Source organism: Petaurus breviceps, unplaced genomic scaffold (assembly GCF_028583685.1).
Source record: "Petaurus breviceps papuanus isolate PSGF00001 unplaced genomic scaffold, PetGlider_PUasm1.0 189, whole genome shotgun sequence".
Lineage (NCBI taxonomy): Eukaryota > Metazoa > Chordata > Mammalia > Diprotodontia > Petauridae > Petaurus > Petaurus breviceps.
This window is the reverse complement of record NW_027185809.1, coordinates 30,113,637-30,121,262: the sequence shown is the minus strand read 5'-3', so window position 1 is coordinate 30,121,262 and position 7,626 is coordinate 30,113,637. Positions and strand designations below refer to the sequence as shown.

At 42.0% G+C, this 7,626-nt stretch overlaps 1 protein-coding gene across 3 annotated transcripts in view; it reads right to left on the bottom strand.

Moving 5' to 3' along the window:
* Nucleotides 1-2,329, bottom strand: part of LOC138164391 (prostaglandin reductase 2-like) — a 51,397-nt gene extending 49,068 nt beyond the window's left edge. For all 3 annotated transcript variants that reach the window (XM_069092162.1, XM_069092163.1, XM_069092164.1), the window contains exon 1: nucleotides 2,211-2,329. The gene's annotated coding sequence lies outside the window, so the exon portion shown is untranslated. The remainder of the gene's footprint in view (nucleotides 1-2,210) is intronic.
* Nucleotides 2,330-7,626: the final 5,297 nt, after the last annotated feature.

Here is a 7,626-nt window from a genome sequence, read left to right as displayed (position 1 = left end):
GCTACACATCAGGGCTTATATAGCCTTCTCCTGGCTCAGAGAATGTAACAACCTTTTGGACCCACAGGCCAATCAAAAAGTATCTACTGAAAAAACAAGCCTCCCACCCCAGGCTCCAGGTGCACTTTAGCCTAGAGGCAGGGAAGATCTTTAAATTTACATTCCATTATACTTGGGCAAGTCACTTACCTTGTCTGCCTCAGTTTCCTCAACTGTAAAATGCAGATAATAATAGCACCTTACTTCACAAGATTGCTATGAAAATCAAGTGCCATATTTGTAAAGCTTTTAGCATGCTGCCTGGCACATAGTACACGACAGATGTTTATTCCATTCTATTCCATCTCTGCCATTTGAATAAAATCACACACTGGCAGAGAAATAAAATAATGAGTATATAACACAGGTGTCAAGATATTAAGAGACACCTTGTTTTCCAGAGCTAAGGCCTAGCAAGCAGGGCTGTGCCCTGAGCTCGGCATAACAACCCTCTGGATAATCTCAGAATTGTTTCTGGTTATGAATCAAATGTCACATTGTCAGGGCTACAGCTCACTGAGTAGCCACAGGTATAAGTATTAAGATCTCTCCACACTGCCTCAGGCCTGCCCCACTAGGGACAGGCTCTGGCAATGTGTCCTTACTTTGAAATTAAACTTCTGTTTGATTCCTGACTCTCCTGTCTTTAGCCAGTTTTGTCTGACTTGGGTCACCCACATCTTAGAGACCTTTTCCAGTCCAGGTGACACAGGAGATAACAGTTTTAAATGAAAAGTAAAAATCAATCACTTTTTTTTTTGCTTCCTAAACAGCTTGATTCTGATACACCAGTGTCCAGCATGCCCAGTTATAGCAACTTCTTGTGGGCACAGGAAGTGGAAAGTGAAGATGGCAAACATACATACTGAAAAGAAAACGCCAGTTTCCTGGCTGGCATGAAATCATTTCCTGCCTGACAATGAAATATCCTAACATTATGAAATTTCCATAATTGCTGATTCCTAATTGGAGATAAATTGTTTTTCTCCAAAGTTGTGTGACCCTAGGCAAGTCACTTAACCCTGTTTGCCCCAGTTTCCTCATCTATAAAATGAGCTCAAGAAGGAAATGGCAAACCACTTCAGTATTTTTGCCAAGAAAACCCCAAAAGGGGTCACGGACATGACTGAACAACAAAAAGCTCTGATAAAACCTATATGTGTATCTCTTTGCTGGGCTTGTGGCACATGATCAGCTTATAACTAAGCTTTTCATCTTCTAGCCTGACCTCCTGTTTTGACCACCAATCAAAGGCACCAAAGCTGGTGGAATCACTCTCTGGGAGGATGTCAGGAGCTCTGGGTTGAGGAATTCCCCATCACTGTGTTTCCAGTTTTCTTACACTCTACTCCCTTTCCTACATCCAGTGAACCAGCCTCCTCCGGTAGCAGCTCCCTGACAGCACACTCCCATTACCTGGCTGCATTTTGGGGACTGTTCCAAGCCTGGCACAGACACTTCATTTCTGCCTCCTGGCTTCCTCTAAGTCTCAGCTAAAGCGCCAGCTTTTGCAAGTCCTCCTGAATAACCCTGCTTTTCCTCTGCAGCGACCCCCAAATTACCCCGTATATATCCTGCTAGTCGTTTTGCATGCCGTCTCCCCCAAGACAAGACTGCGAGCCCCTTAAAGCAAGGTCATATCCCCAGCACTTAGCACAGGGTACCTGGACCGCCGTAAGCGACTGATAAATGCTTGCTGAAATGATTTGGTGCAGGGCAAAGAACGAAGAATTTGGGATTCCTAAGACCGAAATCAAATCCAAATGTGATCTTGGACAAGTCATTTTAACCTGTCTGATGCTGGAAAGTTATTTAACCTCTGAGCCTCAGTCTCCTCCTTGGTAAAATGAGAGGGGAAGGGTTAGAGTCGATGGCGGTATTTAAAAGGTAGCTTCAGGGAGACCCACCACAGCAGACCCACCAAGGCAGACAAGTGCCCCGGGATGGGAGGGAATCAATCAGGGAGGACCAGGGGGTACAGGTGAAGGGGGGTTGGGAGGGGGTAGGAGCCCCGCGGGGGGTGGGGGTGGGGTTAGAGTTCGAGCCCCACCCCCTCCCCACAACGTTCTCCTGGGCCGGCATTTCTAATAAGGTTATTCAGTTTCCTCGCTCCCCCAATTTACAGCCGGGGTCTGGGAGACCCTTAGTCTTTCCCTGAGGCGGTCACTCACCTGGAAGAAGGTCCTCTGGGTAGAACGGCTCTCCGTTAGGGGAAGCACCTCCGAGGTCTTCTGCAGAAAAAAAAAAAAAAAAAAAAAAAAAAGCCTGCCCTGCGCATGCGCACGGCTCCTCGGTCCCCTCTCGCAAACTGGTACACAGGAAAGCGAGCGCTTTTGCTCTATTTGGAAGCGGGCCAGTCCCGTCTGCTGAAAACTCCTAGTCTTTCAAAAGCACTTCGGTGGCGCAGTAGAAAAGGGACTCGAACCTGGAATCAGGAAGATCTGAATTGAAATATGACCTTTAGTGCTTATTATTAACTGCGCAATAAATTGAGTCTCGTTCTCTGTACCCCGATTTTCTTATCTGTGAAATGGGAGAGTAATAGCACCTACCGCCCAGGGTTTTTTTTTGTTTGTTTGTTTGTTTTGTTTTTGTGAGAACAAATGGGATATTTGAAAAGTATTTTGCAAACCACAAAGTAGCTTTAAAAAAAATTGTTTTGGGGTTTTAAATATTAAAGAATCTTGGACAGAGGTTCTTAGTCTTTTTGTGTGTCACAGAATCCTTTGGCTACCTAGTGAAGTCTATGGACCCTTTCTCAGAATGATATCTTAAAATGCATAAAACAAAATACAAAGGAAACCTATTACACTGAAATACAATTAATCAAGTTTAATAAAAATATCAAAATAATTTTGAAAACAGGTTCACGGATTCTAAGTAAAGAAGCCCTAGTAAGGAGAATGTGTAAATGCCTTCTCCCACAGGCTCTCCTTCATGTGATTTAGACCTGGAAGAAATCATAGAATATAAACTACTGGAGTGTAGGGATTGTTTTACTTATACTGCCCGGAATATAGTAAACACACTTAATAAACTATCTATCTATATATCTCTGCCTCAGTTTTCTTTTCCGTAAAATTCGGGATCATAGCTCCTACTTCCTAAGTATGGGAAGATAGTAGGAGATAATAGCTATAAAGTGCTTTGCAAACCTTGAAGAACTACCTATGAGCTCTATCATGATCATCTACCTATCTAATCCAACCCCTGCATTTCACATATAGGGAAACTGAGGCCCAGAGAAGACAACTAAGATCATAAGGGCAGTGGCAAATAACACTATGGAAGCTGCGTTTGATAAGTGGCTGTGCCACTTGCTATCTGTGTCATCTGAAACAAGTCATTTAACCTTTCAAGTCTGAATCTGTGATACTATGAACCATGGTTCTCAGACCCCAAATTCAGGACTTTTCCCACTCTAGCATGCTGACTTTTGGCATCACGTTTTTCTTGAATTGAATCAAGGTTTTGAAGATATCAAACTGTTCCCCATTCATCTTTGCAGATGAACCTTCAAGCTAATGAAAAAAATCTTAATATATCTTCATATCTCTCAGTAAAAACCACTTAATTCTTCCTTCATCCAAACCCTGCCATCTCTTTCCCCAAAACTGTAGGGAAAGTTCTAGCTGATCATTTATTGTAACAAAGAAAAACAGTAAAGCAAAACATACCAACAAAAAGGCCAATTCTGACAGCATATGGCCAAGAGGAAAGGTGGGGAGGAGAATGTGTTTCATTGTCTCTTCTCAGGGACCAAAACTGTGCTTTCCAATTAATCTTGGCTCTACTGCTTCTTATTCTATTAATTTATACTTCTAGCAGCCAGTCAATACAATCAAGTCCCCTAGGTTGATTGATGAAATTATAGGATGTAAAGGGCTGGTAACAGACAGTGAGATATAAAGGTTACATTTGAGATTTGGAGTGCGAGCATTTCCAACTTGTAAGACTTAGTCCTTTTCAGATCTTGAGTGGTCTAGTCACAGTTTAACAATCTGTTTGTTTGGGAAAGAGTCAGGAAGCTCTGATAAAGACTGGTCAAGAAAATGGATATGCCAGTATCCTTTTTTCCACCCACTTAGCAAACAGCAAGGGCAGAGAAGAGGAGCTGAATCTGCTAGCAATCAGACTTCAGAATCAGTGTAAATGAAAGTCTGCTATGGAATAACTTATTCTTACTCTTTACCTTTTCCCTTCTTGGAGAGTACAGCAAGGGGGTGGGAGGTGGTTAGGAGGTATCTCTTTCCTCCTTCCATTTCCCCCTGTCAGGATCCCCATGCCAATACCAACCCTCTCTTTTCCAGAGCTAAGGCCCAGCAAGCAAGCTGTGCCCTGAGCTTGGCATAACAACAATCCTTTGTGTTCACCCTCTAGATAACTCTGCTTCAGCACAATCCCAGAAGTGTTTCAAACCAGCCCCAGGTGGTCTCTGAGCTCAGACAGCCACCTGCAGGAGCCATGATCCAGTCATGAAGCCCTGCTGTGAATCATCATTGCTGTCACCTCTCATTGTCAGGGCTCCAGCTCACTTCATAGCCATGGCTATCTGTATCTAGATTTGGCCTCAGTTCCCCACATCGGCGCTGGCACTTGTGTCTACTTTCCTTCCTCCAATGGAATAAAGAAAGCTTTTTGATTATAACCTGTGTAAGCTGTTTTATATTTTTCAGAATTAACTGTGGTTGTAGTAACAGCCACATTGTGTAATGACTAACTTTGATAGACTTAGCTCTTCTCAGCAATGCAAGGATCTAAGTCAACTCCAAAAGACTCATGATTGAAAAAAATGCTGTCCAGATCCAGAGAAAGAACTTGAATCTGAATGTAAATCGAAGCAGACTATTTGCTCTCTCTATTTTTTTGTTCGTTTTGTTTTTTCTTTCTTGTGGTTCCTCCCATAGGTTCTAATTCTTCTTTACACGTGACGAATGTGAAAATATGTTTAATAAGAATGTATATGCAGCTCCTATATCAAACTGCATGCCTCTTGGGCAGGGGGAGGGAAGGGAGGCAGGGAAAATTTAAAGCTCAAAAGTTTATGGAAATGAATGTTGAAAACTAAAATTAAATAAATTAACTAAAACAAACAAACAAAGCAACAACAAAAAAAGAATTAACTGTTGTTGTGACAACCCGTGTGAGCTCTTTGGTAGTTTCAGAATTAATAGAGATTGCACAACCTCTGAGACTCTGGTCATTTGTTTTCATATTTGATTCCCCCAACAGCAATGGCTTATTTTAGAAGCAAATAGACATAGGAGGTATACATATGCTATGTATAGCCTGTGAGAAGAGACCAGTTTTAAAATCATGTCATGTTAGTGTAAGTAACAGAGTTTGGCCTCTGGAGACCCTGGACAGGAGACGGCAATCCCCAAGGCTCCTCTTGCATTCCAGTTCTTTCCAAAAGTGCGTAGCAATATTAGGCCAAGATATCAGTTGAGCCCCAAACTGAGGGCAGGGGTGACTACAGCCAAGCACTGAAGCAACATCTAGCAGAGTCCAATGGAGACTGGCAGAGACTTTGTGACTGAGATTGGCAGAAATGGTTTGAGGACATCAGTCCTGCTGTAGCCACGAAGCTCCAGAGGCATGAGTGGCTGCCATATGCCTTAGCCAAATGAGTTTCATTTGTGTATTCTCTCTTCCTCTGGTGTCAAGTATATTTAGGGGACTGTAGGCCCCAGGTTTTTGGAAATATTTTGTTCTCACTGTTCCTACTATGCTATTTCAGCAAATACTTTGTGCTGCCTCCCTTCATTGTGTCCTTCTGACACGGACCACAACCCTGGGGGCCATCTCCAGTCATCCTGATGCATATCTGACCACTGGACCCAGATGGCTCTAGAGGAGAAAGTGAGGCTGGTGACTTTACACAGCCTTCCTCACTTAAATCCAATTCACTTGCAAGTCATGGCATCACCTACCTGATGTCATGGTCCTCTTAGTGAACGAAAGACAAACAATCACCACAACCCTGGTGCAAGCCCTCATAACCTCATGCCTGGATCGTTGTAATAGGTTTCTAGTTCGTCTCTTTGTTTCTCTCCTTTCCAGTCCATTTGACTCTTAAGCTGATCTTTCTAAAGTGCTGTTCTGATTATGTCACCTTCACCCCAATCTCTCAATGAACTCTAGTGGCTCCCTAGGGCCTGCAGGATCAACTATAAAATCCTCTGTGTGACTTTTAAAGTCCTTCATAATTTATCCCCCTCCTACCTTAGTAGCCTTCTTATACTTTACTCACCCCCACATACTCTAAGATGCAGTGACACTGGCCTTTCTGCTGTTCCTGCAATCAGACATCCCATCTAGAGATTCTGGGCATTCTCTCTGGCTCTCCCCCAAGCCTGGAATGCTCTGGAATGTCCCCCAAGCCTCACCTCTCCCTCCTGGTTTCCATGGTGTCCTTCAGGTCTCAGCTAAAATCCCACCCTCTACAAGGAGCCTTCCCTGAAGCCCCTCAATACTAGTGTTTTCCCTCAGCAATTATCTCCAGTTTACCCTGCATGTACGTTTTTTGTTCTCTCTCATTAGACTGTGAGCTCCTTGAGGCAGTGACTGTATTTTTGCCTTTCTTTACATCATCAGACTTAGCACAGCCTTCCACATAGTAAATACTTAATAACTGCTTATTGACTGATTACTTTAGGTATCTTGATATAGAGAACACCTTGGGTATACACCTTGTCAATCTGAGAAGTTTGTATATTATCCTAGAAGCAATAGGGAGCCATTGAAGATTTTTTTTTTTAAAGTTTTACGGATGTGTTTGTTTTTATATTACGTTTACAGCTTATTCCCACTTCATGAGAGGTCTTTGTATCAAAGTAAAAGAAGTAAACTAAGTAAAAATAATAGTAGTTTTACTTATTTTACCTAAAAGGCAGCTAGTTAATACAATGGACAGAGTTCTGGACCTGAAGGCAAGAAGATTTGAGTTCAAATTCAGCCTCAGACACTAGGCTAGCCCTGTGACTCTGGGCAAGTTACTTAATTTCTGTCTACCTCTCTCTACCTTCCTCATTTGTAAAATGGGAATGAGAGTAGCACTTACCTTACAGGGTTGTTGTGAAGATAAAATGAGATATTTATAAATCATTTTGAAAACTATAAAGCACTATAAAATGCTATTTATTTAAAATAATAGTATAGTAATTTTATCTGAAAGGGCATGCAACATTTTGAATCTGTGAAACAGCATCTATATTTAAAAAAAAATTTAACAGAAATCTATTTTCTCCCTCTTCCATCTACCACTCTATTGAAGAAAAAAAATTTCTAAATCTATTTTTCACCCTTTCAGCATTTCCATCTGTATCCCTATTGAGTTGAATGTATTTCTACACCAAATTATTTGTGCATGCATTCTGCCCTCTTCTGACCAGTTTAGATGAAAGTGAAGGCCTGCTATCCCATTTCTTCCATGTTTGTATGTAGTTCTACTTACACAACCCAATTAGGTGTCTTAACTCATTCCCCTATCATTTCTCCCATTTTCCTTCCATATATTCTTTCTCTTCCCTTCCCTTTTCTATTTTCTTGCATCGTCCAAACATAAGACTATATAGGGAGTTTTTT